Source organism: Leiobunum rupestre, chromosome 2 (genome assembly GCF_980474605.1).
Source record: "Leiobunum rupestre chromosome 2, qqLeiRupe1.1.hap1, whole genome shotgun sequence".
Classification (NCBI taxonomy): Eukaryota; Metazoa; Arthropoda; class Arachnida; order Opiliones; family Sclerosomatidae; genus Leiobunum; species Leiobunum rupestre.
In genome coordinates this window covers 45,944,591-45,959,849 of record NC_143385.1, presented here as the reverse complement: position 1 = coordinate 45,959,849, position 15,259 = coordinate 45,944,591, and the positions used below count along the sequence as shown (strand labels likewise).

Below are 15,259 nucleotides of genomic sequence, written 5' to 3'. Positions count from 1 at the left end.
TAAGTAAGTATTTAAATTACAATAACTTTTTCAACAACTACGGCGCCTTTTTTCATTTTTTTTATATATTACGTATAGGTTTTTTCATCAAATCATTTTCTTTTAAATGTCAACTGCCTTAATTGCTTGTACAACTCTCGAGGCCTGGGTTTTAGGTTTAGCAGTTGAGTAATCTCTACAACTGGCTTAAGCTTTTTGAAAAATTTAATGACGGTAAAATATCATTTTACAATTTGATAAACATGGTTGTCCCATTGCTTAATAATTTGGCTAAATGTGTACTCATTTTACTGTAGCTGTGCCCCCCAGAAAATGTGCTGGAATTATTTCAAATCAGAAACAGAAATATCATCACATAGGTTCCCTTCTGCTGAAAATTTACGTGTTATATGGTTAGCAAGATGCGAAAGATGCAATGTTAAAAGAGATAAATCCAAAATATGGTAGCGTATGTTCGCAACATTTTTCCCCAGAAGATTTTGAAAGAGACCTCAGAGCAGAGCTACTTAATGAGAAACCAGGAAGAGGTTAAAAACGAATGCCATTCCAACTTTAAAACTTCTGTCCACTGAAATAAATGAAGCTGTAAAAGAGTCAGTGTTATACCTGTGATTAACGCGCAATTACCTTTAAGTTTGCCCTCTAAAAGCTCTATTCCTGATAAATTTATAAAACATAAAGATGTAGTGCTAATTTTTAATTAAAGGTTGAATATAATCTTAAATTATATTAGTATTAAATTATTACAACAATTAAAAATCTATACAATAACGTCGAGGCTACCAGCTGATTTATCGAGCATGTGATAATGAAAGACTGACATAGATCAGGACACACGTAGCTATCCCGTAAATCGCTCGCTTGAAAATCCGACCATGGATGTCACTGGCCCGAAATAGGGATCTCTCCGTTTCGATTTTCTTTCCGAACACCCGTTCATTAACTATTGCTGGAATGGATTTGCTTAAAACGTGAATTGGTGGCATCATCCGTAAGAAAAGTAACAAACAAGTTTCCAAGTGCTGCCGGTTTCAAGGGTTAATTGTCTTTAGTCGCGTGAGAGTTTCATTGAAATTAATCCATTCTATTCGAATTCTGTAACCTCCAAAATCGTAGATCAAATCTTATAAAAACACGTTTTATTTATCTAAACACAAATTCACACGAGGCTTGAAATAACGAATCAAAAGAATGAGATGGAAATCTAAACCAGTTACTTATATTTGATAATATTTCATCATATAAGAAACTTGTTTTTATGATTACGCAATGTTTTTCAACGCATTAATGGCTGAGGGAAGTTCGGGTTGAAATTGGGCGTACATTGCGCAAGACGGTGAAAGAGGAAAAACGACTTGAACAGGAATCGTTCTTGTGGGTATACTCGAAGGCACGTGCTGCCTCTCGCTCATTTTTAATAAAGTCCTCGTCAACGAAAGGCTTTCACGGAATTTTGGCTATTTCTGTAAGTACGACCTTTTAAATCTAAGGAATATTGTTTCATACAGTAGTTATTTATTCATTTTAAATTTAAATTTATTTATAGTAAAAAATTATTTATTTTTAATTATTTTTATTTCCAAATTTTATTTGAAAATTTCGTTCCTATATTAAACGTGAACTTTTTCATTCTTTATCCCAATATTAAAATTTTCTTTCTTTCTATTAAAAACCTAAGAATTTCCTTTCATTATTTTAAACTTTAAAATTTTCCTTCTTTATATTAAAAATATTAAAATTTTCTTTCTTTATATTCAAAATATTAAAATTTTCTTTCTTTATATTAAAAACATTAGAATTTTATTTCAATATTTTAAACATTAGAATTTTCATTCAATATTTTAAACATTAAAATTTTCGTTCTTTTTATTAAAAATATTAAAATTTTCTTTCTTTATATTAAAAATATTAATTTTTTTTTCTTTATATTAAAAGTATTAAAAAAAAATTCTTTAATTTCAATACTAAAACTTTCTTGGTTTCTTCAAATAATTTGAATCATTTTTTAAAATTATTATTTCGTCTTATTTCAGATAAAATATCAAAGTAAATATGAATCGATCTGTGATCCTGCTTATGGCCGTTTTGGTATTTTCATCCATTGGTAAGCGTCATAATTAAAATAATATTAATATTTGAAGGATTAGTGGGTGAGTGAAGATGTTTTTAAATTTAAGAGATAGTAATTTAATGTGACCAACTATTTGATATAATAAAATTATTTTTAAGTATCATATTATTTTACCGATTTTAAGTACTCTCTGACCTGTAGGGTTATGATACGTCCAATTACAAAGAAGTACAGGCCCTAGATATCCCAGATTTCAGTAATTTTCCCCTTTTAAGTGATTCTTATCAATTTTAACCTTGAACATAAAATATCGGCTACGGCGGCGCGGCGTTGAATCGGCGGCGCTTGGCTCTATATTAGACGAGGGGCCATCTATTGTACTATCCGGTAGAGGGCATAATGCCAAATGCTTAAATTTTTAAATCAACTGTCTGCTCTATCATTGCCACCTGTATTATGAAAAGGCCCCTGTTCTTAGAGCTGGCCATAAATCTATCCGATTCTTCGAGAGAGTGTGGTGCCATCTATTTATGGCAAAGAAAGCTAAGATTTAAAATAGCCAAATGATAAATTCGTCAGAGAGCCATTGTAGACAACTTGTACTCTATTTGGTGGACTTTAACCTAAATTATGTATCCCATGTAAAAATATTGTTTATAGTTGCTATAATTTATGTTATTGGTCAGTTTACAAACGATGCAATCAACGCGAGGGGTACCTTTAAGTACCACCTTTTTCATATCGACGCTAGCGACATCTATTGAGCCAACACTTGCTTTAATTTAAATTTTGAAATTTTCAGTGATTGAAGTGTCAGAAGCCACTCCTGCCGTCGTTTGCCCCAGCCAATCAAAATGTGACAAATATTGCCGCTCTATTGGTCATCACAGCGGTCACTGCAGCGGGCCCTTTCACTTGCGCTGTCATTGCTCCATTGAAAAGACCAAACATAACTATTATGAAATTTGGTGAAAGAATTCGTTAATTAACTAGGCTTAATTAATAATTCAAACCAAAAGAAAAAGGTAGTTAAACTTAGAAAATAACTCTCATTTTTCAAGCGTTCCTAATCATGCTAATTTCTTTAACAGATCACGCTTTCTGGTCAACAAAACGGGTGGTTTCGTATTTAAATAATTTTAATTTAAACTAATGAAAACTGCAACGAATTATTTGTAGCGTTGTCTGAGATTAAATGTAATTAAAATGATAAATAAATGTTATTTCCCGATTTTATAAAACCGATACGTCGTTTATTAATACTTAGAGATCAAGCAAATTGTGCTGGCTCTATTGCGTACAATAAGTTGTACGAAATTGTATAATATATATCTTAAGAAATAAATATTAATATCCCTAAACATGTACAGTCTCGGTCAAACGTTTCTGGGCGTTTTCTCTTGTCAGCCATTTGGTTTCTATTTTAGGTAGTATCCGAATGGGGGTTTTTTTTTGGAAAGAATCCCTCCACGAAAGTTAAATGCGAAGAAAATTATGCCCTAGAACCATTTGGGCACTAGAAATGTCAAAAATAGAAAAATCCCTTCAAAATTACGTAACGAGATAATGAATAAATTATTTCGCACCTACGCTGGTTCGACGTGTGACCATACTAAGAAACCATATTTAGTTTGCAAAACGGATTCGAACTTTTAAAGTTATTAAAGAAATAGTAACGAACGAAAACATGAAAATTATCCGTAATTTAATTTTTAAGGTAAAAAATTATCTCTCAAGAGGATGAGTTTTTTTTGCTTCACCCTAAATATTAGCGTCGAGAGGTCATAGAATTGTGCATGATTGGAGATACGATAATTTACGCGTAGATGAAAGTTTTTTGCGAATTAGAAAAAAAGTCAACATATTGCGGTGACTCTAAAGCAATGATTGCTAGCGCGTTTAAATCTCAGTCTTAAAGGGATATTGAACTTTCACATTTAACTTGAATCACCGTATTTCATATTTCTGAATCCAGGAATAACATAGCTTATAAATGTTTGGAATATGAACTGATAGTAAAAACAAGTGGTCCCGATGTATTAACTATATTTTAAATATTAAATTTAACTTAATAAACCCAAATGGAATTTTATCGAAAATGAATTTTAGACTTATCTGGTACTGGAAATAAGGTAACGAAACTCGACCGAGTTAGAGGGCGCCTGTATCAATTAGCACGAAATTCAAATATGGCAATAGTGCGTAAGCGGGTTGTGGGATCCCTCGAATTGGAAAGAAATCTCCCTTTAAATTAAAATTTCTTAATGCAACCGAAAGCGTAGTTCAGAAATGATCAGTACTAACTAAAATTAATTCTTCAACCAAGTCGCTCTTAATTTAAAAAAATTACGTGGATTTTAATTCGAAAATCGCCTAAAAGCCACTGAAATAGAAAAATGATTAACTTCTTGGGCTAGATATCATTGAAATTTATAAAATTAACTGGTAAAGAGTTATGTGCGACACGGCGGCATCGGCTACACTGTATGCGAAACCAAGACACAAATCCCTTGGATTGTGTTAAATAAGGCGGAGCCCGTGTTAGCGGATGATTTTGTTTTTAACGACTGATACGGCTATTTGAGCAGAGCTCTCTTTGAAGTGGCTAATATTAAATTTCTATAATCATTCGCTTAAAATATTTTTTTGGAAGTCATGGTTGGGAATAACATTTTATAAATAATATTATTATAAAATACGAGATACTTCATGACTGGTTTAAAATATGGAATTAGGTACGTAAAAAATATACACATGGTGAGCTTTCGAGTCGTAGCTCCTTTTCAAGTCGAGTTATAATCTTAAGAAGCCACGCCCCTTAATACATTTTCGATTAATTATCTTGAAGTTTTAAGAAAAACTTGAAAAGGGCAATTCATTTTCAATGTTGGCCTTCAATATATCTGGAAAATGTTTATTAGTCTCTGCGTAAGGTCTTCTCAAATTTATGTCCTATAATTTTTGGAAAAATTCTATTGAAATAGAATGTCAAATTTCGAGGAATGGTCGTATGTTATTTTTTGTGTCGCTGATGTAGTAATTTTGGTGATTAAGGAGTTGATCAAAGAAGTTTCTATAATGAACTGCCAATGGTATCTTGACAGAACAGTTTCATCGAAGTAGCCCAAAATGATCACAGTTCAGGGTGATTTAGACTCGATTTGGCACAGTCTGCTCAATTCATCTGTTTTTAAGGCTAGGCTTAAAAGAAATAGTTCCGATTGTGGCAATATCGCAAGAAGTTTTGCTTTGTCAGTTGAAATCGACTATTTGTAAATTATTTTTTTGATATTTTAAAACATACATTTCAATTCATTATTACTAACTACGCCTCAATTACGTGGACAGTTATTACAAAATCACATCATATAGTTATAATTGTCAATAATGCATACTGTCAATTTCATGAGATGTAACAGAAGTAAAGTTGGTGAAGAAACATCATTAGTTTTATATTATGATTGAGTTCTATTAGGGTCTGCCCACACCATGAAAGACGAAAAAGAACAAATTGAAGAAATCAGCAGTTTCATTTCCCTCCCTTTTTCTCTTAAATTAAGAAGTAGAAGTAGTTTTGGCCTGTTTCTTTCGCCGGAGGTTTAGTTTCGATTCACCACACAGTCTTTCTGTCATTCAACTATATTCTTCACTTTGGTAACAATTTTACACTTGCTCCTCCAGTTCCAGACTCAATTTGTAACCCTTATGTTGCTTTTCTGACAAACTTAAAATACCAGATTGCCCCTTGAGAACTTGGCATTTTCCCCCATACATTCCGAAGATTTAAATTCTCTAAAGGGTGATTATCTGATAATTTGTAATTGTTATTTTTAACTTGTGGTTTTGAAGATTATTTAATTCTGATAAATCTTTTTTTTAATTTTCATAAACATTTATTGTAATTCTGATAAACCTTTCTTTTAATTCTGATTAACATTTCTTTTAATTCTGATAAACCTTTCTTTTAATTCAGATAAACTTTTTAATTCCGATAAAACTTTCTTTTAATTCTGATAAACCTTTCTTTAAATTCAGATAAACTTTTTTAATTCCGATAAACCTTTCTTTTAATTTTGATAAACTTTTTCAATTCTAATTAACCTTTCTTTTAATTCTGATAAACTTTTTTTAATTCCGACAAACCTTTCTTTTAATTCTGATAAACTTTTTTAATTACTATAAACCTTTCTTTTAATTCTGATTAACCTTTCTTTTAATTCTGATAAACCTTTCTTTTAATTCTGATTAACCTTTCTTATAATTCTGATAAACCTTTCTTTTAAATTAAGATAAACCTTCCTTTAAATTCTGTTTAACCTTTCTTTTTAATTCTAATAAAATTTTCTTTTAATTCTGATAAACCTTTCTTTTAATTATGATAATAATTTTTCGTAGTGAGCGTATTCTTAACGTTAGGAAGCAATATCAGTTTTATCATCCAGTTCTATATCAATATTTACATCAAATAATTCTTCTAGTTCTATTTTTAGAGTTTTCCTAGCTACATTAAGATTTTTCATCGAGTTAAGATTTACTTTAAACCTTTTAAAAGGTAAGATACAATTTTTAAGTCAAATGCTTTTATGTTTATTTAAGAAACATTGAATAATTACGATGATTCTTCAAGGATACCTAGACAGGGGTGCCAGTTATAGGTAAAGGTAGGCTGCTGCCTACCAAATTTAAAGCGAGTGTCGGCTCGACATGAAGTAACTCCTTTTTCAACAGACGTCGCTAGCGTCGAAATCAAAACAAGATACTTAAGCTACATTTTGAACGAAAAGGCGGCACATAAAAGTATCCCTCGCGTTGATTATCTCGTTTGTAAATTTGAAAATGACTGAAATTATAGTAATTTTTAACAATATGTTTTATATTGGATACATAATTTAGGGAAAAGTCCACTAAGTAGAGTATCAGATTCCTAATTATAATACTCTACAGTTGTTCTCTGACGACGTTATTGTTTCGCTATTTTGAATTTTAGCTTCTTTTGCCATTAATAGATGGCACCATGGTCTCCAGTAAAGTCTTTTTGTTTCGAATAAATGGATAGATTCATCTAATAATAAGATTCTCATCGTTATACCAAAAGTAACATAATAACCCTAAGTATGACACTTGTAGCCTTGCTCGTGCACTTTTTATTAATACATCCTTTTTTCACCAAAGATAAATCACTAAAATGACTAGCAACTCTGTAACCCTGAAGTTTAACACTCTTTGTGATTATAATTTTTCGATTGGTCAGGGCTCTAATTCAGCCAATCATAAAGTACTCCCAACCAGTTTCGTCAACTGCGGAACCATAGTGTTGCCTACGAGCACGCGGCGCAAGTAACTATCGATGGTCTATCAAATAATTTTATCCCGTTATTAGCCCTTTATTATTTTAAGTATGATAAGTGTTTTAAGTGTTTTGAAATTAAACCAAACCGTTAATAAATAAAAGCAATTTAATTTAAATTTGGTGGATAAAAAAGCGTTAGAACGGAAACTGGTAGTTCCAAGTGTTCGAAAAGGTAGTAGTTTCAACTTCAAGCTCAAACGGTAAAATAAGCTAACAGTGTAAAACCACGTTTTAGCTTTTTTTTAACCTTTAAAACGTGTTTTGCATTTAGTTTATAAGATTGATAAACATCAATGAGATTGGCATATAGCTTCTCAATGTACTGCTCTAATAATCCACAATTTTCGAGTTCTTTGTGAATGTCTAATTTAACACCGTTTGTCCAATATAAAGATTTTATATTGTTCGAGAAAACACAATTTTTTGAATTTCTTCCGTTGTTAAAGTTTCCATGACGAAAACGAAACGAGTGCGGTATTAAAAATCACGTGTCATATATCAGGTTGCCGGAACTTCGGTTAGATTAGTACATGGCCGCCGCTACTGAGTGGCGCTATTTCAAATTTTGTAGTAAACTATTTTCACTATGTCATACTTAGATGTATTATGCTACTTATGATAATACTGGTGGCATTCATAGAGCCGACAATTGCTTTAAGTCAATTGATTTTAAATTTATTTATGAAATATTGAATAAAAATAATTTATTTTCAAATGCGATTCTTCTAGAAAACCTAGACAGTGGCGGCACCAACAATGGGCAAAGCTAGGCTGCTGCCTTAAAAATTTAAAGGCCGACCCAAAAGATGTAAATAGAAATTAAGGGTACGATAATTCTACAACACAGTCGAACTTCTATATTATAGGGTGATAGGGCTTCGCAACTTTAGCCATGGTGTGTATTCTTTATCTGTAGAAAAAAGCATGGGTGACGTCCTATGACGTCATAGTGCCTAGTCCATGTTGTCCTTGTTTTAAATAGGGGCCTACCTCAAATAGTTTGAAAAGATTTGCTTTTGAAAAATATCGAAACAAGCTCGCGTGCTTCTAAATGGATCGTTATAAATCATTATTTTAAAAATGTGCATTATTTTGGCACTCGTGGGGGCACTCATAAAAAATGTATGTTAGGTATCCATCGAAAATTTATTGGGAAATATTGAACCGCCAATAACTCTTGTTATTTTGAAACGAAATTGATATTAAAAAAAGGGCAAAGTTATCCTTCAACAAGATTTTTTAAATTACCAAACTATCAAATAACTAGCATTGTAACTAAGTTCAATAAATCTGTTATTTTAAAAATTACAATTTTTTTCCTCCGTGGAGGATAAATAAAAAAAAATATATCAAAAAGTAAAAATAAAATCTTGAGATAAAATTTGATTTCAATGAGTCCTGAGTGAAGATGCCATTTAAAAATATTTTAAAAAAAGATTAAAAATACCGTTTTTGACGGCTCGAAGGTCAAACGTTTTCAACCCTTATATTTTATAAAAAACGAAAGAGGACAAAAAAATTAAATATATTTCAGTTTCGGTGGGCTGTTTCTGTAAAATAACATTTATTTGTTGTCCCTACCGCAACCGTTCAAGAGATACACCCGGGGGTCAGAATAGGGATGAAGGGCCAAATTCGATAAAATTCCTATTCTGTATCTGACGTAGGTCTGATGAGTAGAGTACGTACAAGCCTACCAATTGGCACGTAATAATCACTGTGGGTGTACATAAAAATCCCACCTACGGTAGTCAGATCAATTTCTACTAGAAACAATTGGGTTCAAGGCAGAATAACGAACTTCACATTATTGGCTATTTCGTTGTTTTGGGGTCCAGTTTTTGTGGCCCTAAAATTCTAAAACAAAGCATTTTAGTACTAATGTTCATATAGTACGGGTAAAATAGGGTAGCTCATCGGTAAAATTCGTTTGAATTTGCAATGTCACCTAAAAATTATTTTTTATTGTCTACTTTGAGGATCCGATAAGTTCGCAGCGATGCGGGGTGGACTAGATGGGGCAGTTACCCCCAGAATTTGAGTTGAACAAATTAAGTGGTTTTTGGGGTCGTGACCAAGGGTATTTTACACGCTGAGTCGAATGCGCCCAACCACAGGTCCGTGAATCACGTGTTTTTTTCTCTAATATGCAAAGAAAAAAATAAAAAATTTAAAATTTAGAAATCCGGAGTATGGTTATTAGGATCACCAAAACGTACTTGTCCTACGCACTTTTAAGTCATGAATCGAATGAGGCAACCACTACACTTTCGTTGAAAATTCGCTAAAATGAAATTAAAAATTCTCTTACTCATACATAGACACACCCAATTTCATTACTTGAATTAATAAACAGAAACTTATTAACACTTGCCTGAAGCATAGAGTAACCCACTCACATAGAATGGAAGGCCCTATGGAAGCACATGAAACACTAATGCTAACGGACCACCTTGTTTTCGAGGCGTGAATAAATATAGTCCGAACAGCGATGGTGTTGTTTTTATATTTTTTAGAGTAAAAACTTACATTTACTTTACGCCAACTTGTTTATTTCACGCTTCGGAAACAAGACGTTGCGTACGAAAAGTGTTACCAAGTTTCGCTGATAGCCTTCCACTCTAAGTGAGTGGGTTACTCTATGATCGTAACTAGTGAAATCATCGTGTACCCTACTTCACTAATAACAGACATAAATATGAATCGTCCTTCTCGGAATAACGGAATACACATTATCGTTGTGTAACCTACTTTTCTAATAAGAAAAATAAATAAATAAATAAATAAATAAATAAATAAATAAATAAATAAATAAATAAATAAATAAATAAATAAATAAATAAATAAATAAATAAATAAATAAATAAATAAATAAATAAATAAATAAATAAATATGAATATCTTTCGTCATCAGCCCTACTTTACCCAAAACGTATTAAAATCTAGGGATGTAAAGAATCGTCTTAGGTAAAATCATATCTTCGGGAATAATCATTTGTGCCAAGAATTTTCTGCCTCTAAAATAATCATCATCTTGCCCTCTATCAAAAAAAATTAAAAATCCACCAAAACTATATCAAATTGAATAGGCGTTTAACTTATCCTACTTATAACCGTTTTCTTGCTGGTAAAACGAAATCGTTACGATGTAAAATAAATGTACACTTACTAGACTATTGTCGGGAAACTGCAGAATGATAAAAGCATACACTGCAAATCTTTATCACACCTTAAGAACACCTAAGCACATCTGTTGAACACATAAACCGTAAACAGATGTTGTACTGATGTTCCCTATATGTAACTGAAGTGTTTTTAGCAAAATAGCAAATGTCATACAGATGTCCAATGTGTACTCTTTGTGTTCCAAGGTGTACCGTTTATATTTCGAGAGCATCTGTTGAACACGTGGCACCTATGTCATATCCGTGTCTCGTTTAAAGAGCGCCTGTATTCCATCTGTTGGTGTTCTACTGTTCTTCTTTTCAATATTTTCAAAAAGCACGTTTTGTGGGCATACATTGGATTTCGAATCACCATTTCCTACTCAACTAAATCAGCATTTTGTTATATTTATAGAAGGTTTTCGAAAATTTTGGCAGTTGCTTAGAATCGTTAAGGTTTATTTTATTGAAAGCCTTGACGGTGCGCACTTTAAAGCATCCCTATGGATGTCTGCTTAATTGGCGCGACTGACACATTACAATTGCAATTGCCCAGCTGAGCTCCTACATTTATTTTTTCTTTTTCATTACTATTTTTGGTTGTCAATTTCGTATTTGTTTTTAAGTTTTCAAGACAAAGTGACAGTAAACCAGCTTTGGCCAAGGGCTTATGTAAATTCTTATGGTGCAGGCTAATTTGAATATATAGCAATATTGTAAAGTAATATTTTGGGTGTCCTAATGTTTGTGTATTGATTTTAAGCATTATCCTTGTAAAATACAAATTTCAATAAGTATCATTTACCATTTTTCTTTCGAATAATTACTCTTAAGGGGCCAATACAACAAAAGTAATTTTATTTTCATGTTGTTATCTAACCCACTAAATCATGTATCTTAAGCTTTTAAACAATGGTTAATTATTAGAATAATATCACCATATTCTTAATATTTTTTGCTGTAAGTAATACCACATAAAATTTGAAATGCAAGACCCAGGTGGGTTCCAATGTGAGATGTGCAGTTTTATATCACCCGATATTGAATTATATAATAACTTAATAAGCACATATTATTGCTCCATAGAAATGAGGGTGCTTTCACAGTATCATGAAAAATTTGCCCGTACAAAATCACTAGTTACGATGATTTTAGAAAGCACTGTAGTAGGCAGCAAATCTGTAGCTCAGTCACTAACTGCTCCGAACTTAATTGAACATCTGGGTAATTTTAGTGACGAAAGTGAACTTGATTTTTTACACATTGGAAATATTGAAACTGATGATGATTTGGAAATTCTAGTACTACATGTATAGTACAAGAATACTTAATAAATAATAAATAAACGTCATAACATTTACTCTGTCAATAATTAAAAGAAACATCTATTAATATGTTAAATAACACTGATTAAAAATTAGAAAGACTTAAAAAACTCGAAAGAATTAACGCTTATAAGTTAATTAGTTATTAAATGTACCTAGATGGCGCTCCCGTACAATAACGAAAAAAGATAGGGAATTTGTAGCAAGCAAAATCGTTATTACACTTACAAGGAGAGTACCCGAGGCCGATTTAGTTCAAAGTCGGCCGTAATGTAGACCTATATGAGATATGAAATTTCCCAAAAGGAGACGTTGCACTACCCATTCGATTTGCCATGGCAACCGAAAATGTTTTTGACCACTTACAACCAAAATAAGATTTTTTCCTTATTGTACAAAAAATTTGTTACAAACTTACCCTAAAAATGTTTCAATTTTCCCAAACTTGATGAAATTTACCTAAATGTGGTCCAAATTACACATTTCGTGATTTTCAAAGAAAATCCCATGCTTTTTTAATTGGAGATTTTATTGTTTTAAGTAATCAAAAACAATTTCGGTTGCCATGGAAAATCGAATGGGTAGTGCAACGTCTCCTTTAGGGAAATTTCATATCTCATATAGTTAAAATTGTATAAAAGAGACACGATACTTCATGACTGATTAAAAAGGTTTATTTGTATTTACAATCACGGCAAGCTTTCGAGCCGTGGCTCCTTTTCAAGCCGAAGTCATAGGTCTACATTGGTTGTATACTATTGGACCGAATCCCGTTTGACCGAATCCCATTGAACCGAAAAGTATTTTCGTTTATAGCCCAACATGGCGGGATTCAGTTGAATGGGAAATTTTAATCTGGTTCGTTTTCACTTCGGGTAGGTTAGTTCAGGTTGGGTTAGGTTAGGTTAGGTTAGTTCCGGTTGGGTTAGGTTAGGTTGGGTTGGGTTAGGTTAGGTGAGGCTAGTTCAGGTTGGGTTGGGTTGGGTTAGGTTAGGTTGGGTTAGGTTAGATATGGTAGGCAACTATTTCACGTCGTGTCTTTTCAAGGTTATTTTCCAAAATTAAACCCGGAAAATATAAAATTTAAAGGGAAAAAGGTCTAAAAATACACGTCGGTACGAAATAATAAATATTTAAGACATAGTTTAGTCCAAATTAGATATAATTTCGTCACGTAACCTACGATATATAAATATGTATCACAAACGGTATATTGAATGACAACCGCGCAAAACGCGGTTTTCGGTCAATTGGAATTCGGTTGAATGGTACATTCGGACGAATGGGATTTCGGTCCAATGGTCCACAATCGTCTACATTATGCCCTTGTTAGATAACCCTGGTTAAAAATTGGAAAACCTTAAATAACTCCAAAGAATTAACACTTATAAGTAAGTTAGTTATAAGTAGTACCATAATTAACATAATAAAGTGTGGCACTTTATTTTATCCCAACGATAATTATCTTAAAGAATATGTTTCGTTTATGACCACTTTTAACAATTTTTAAGACGTAAAGCTGATGACGGAGACATTCTTATTAGAACAACAACTAGCCTATAATATTGTTATGTGCATCATTGCAACCTACGTGTAACCTATTTTTAACGTCTTAAATTGTCGCCAATAAGAGACGTTGAGTACTAGAATTGCTACTTAGTTCCTACCGTTATAACATTTGGTAGGTTTAAAAGTGTCAATTATTTGGGCGCCCACTTTTAAAGCAACAAAGATAAAAATGAATCTGATACTTCAAAATAACGACTTTACTGGAGAATGTGGTACCTTCAATTAATGGCTAAAGAAGCTAAAATTCAAAATAGCGAAACAATAACGTCGTCAGAGAACTATAATTATACATCTTATACTCTACTTGATGAATTATAACCTAAAATATATATCCCATATAAAATATATTGTTAAAAATTACTATCATTTAAGTAATTGTCAAATTTACAAACGAGACAATCAAAGCGAGGGATACTTTTATGTCCCACCTTTTCGTTCAAAATGTAGCTTAAGTATCTTGTTTTGATTTCGACGCTAGCGACGTCTGTTGAAAAAGGAGTTACTTCATGTCGAGCCGACACTCGCTTTAAATTTGGTAGGCAGCAGCCTACCTTTACCTATAACTGGGACCCCTGTCTAGGTATCCTTGAAGAATCATCGTAATTATTCAATGTTTCTTAAATAAACATAAAAGCATTTGACTTAAAAATTGTATCTTACCTTTTAAAAGGTTTAAAGTAAATCTTAACTCGATGAAAAATCTTAATGTAGCTAGGAAAACTCTAAAAATAGAACTAGAAGAATCATTTGATGTAAATATTGATATAGAACTGGATGATAAAACTGATATTGCTTCCTAACGTTAAGAATACGCTCACTACGAAAAATTATTATCGTAATTAAAAGAAAGGTTTATCAGAATTAAAAGAAAATTTTATTAGAATTAAAAAGAAAGGTTAATCAGAATTTAAAGGAAGGTTTATCTTAATTAAAAAGAAAGGTTTATGAGAATTAAAAGAAAGTTTAATCAGAATTAAAAGAAAGTTTAATCAGAATTAAAAGAAAGGTTTATCGACCGAATTCCGCCGAAACGTGCGGTTTTTATGTGTCCCATTCGACCGAACGCTGCTATATAAATTGGCTTTTGCTATGTTTTCAATTTAGTTACTGAAGTCGTTTGCAATGGAGCGGAAAATAAAATGGAATGAGCATGAATTATATTTTTATCTTCACCTAGTCAAGAAAGGTAACTGAACCAAAACTGAAATAGTAAACTTAACCAACTCTAACCTAACCTAACCTAACCTAACCTAACCTAACCTAAACATGGATCTTCGATAGTACATACCTTATAAATAAAATACCAAATCACCCCGCCAATTGGGCTACATTTTAAAATTCTTTCGGTCGAATGGGATTTCGGTCGAATGGGAATAAACGTTTTCTGCCGGCTCCCTATAGTAGCAATCAAGCGAAACATTTAGGCGCTAATGACGTTATTAATAGGAATAGCCAACCCTTCAATTTAAATACTTAAATTTGATAGTGAATAGTTATTTTTAAGTAAAATCATTATTTCCGTGATTATTATCCTTATCAATTTATATGTTTTATGTAAAAATCTTATATATGAAGAAAATTAACTAAACATTATTCCAAAATGTTTGTACATTTTTTTAACGAAATGATTACATTTACAAGAGGTGGTTTTTTTTCGCCTGTTCGGGGTTTTTTGAGCAGGTTAAAAAGTGTAGCCATATGACGTCATTTTACTTCAATTCTGTCTTGACGAAAAAAACGAGTTGGAGTAAGAAGGGAGTAGTTAAAGGTTAAAGGTTAT

At 32.0% G+C, this 15,259-nt stretch overlaps 1 long non-coding RNA gene across 1 annotated transcript; it reads left to right on the top strand.

The window, feature by feature from the left end:
* The first annotated feature begins 1,164 nt into the window (after window positions 1–1,164).
* LOC149957614 (uncharacterized) lies at window positions 1,165–3,295 on the top strand. Its single transcript, XR_016478249.1, has 4 exons — window positions 1,165–1,465; window positions 2,034–2,104; window positions 2,874–3,096; window positions 3,163–3,295. It is a non-coding gene; the product is annotated as an uncharacterized LOC149957614 (long non-coding RNA).
* Window positions 3,296–15,259: the final 11,964 nt, after the last annotated feature.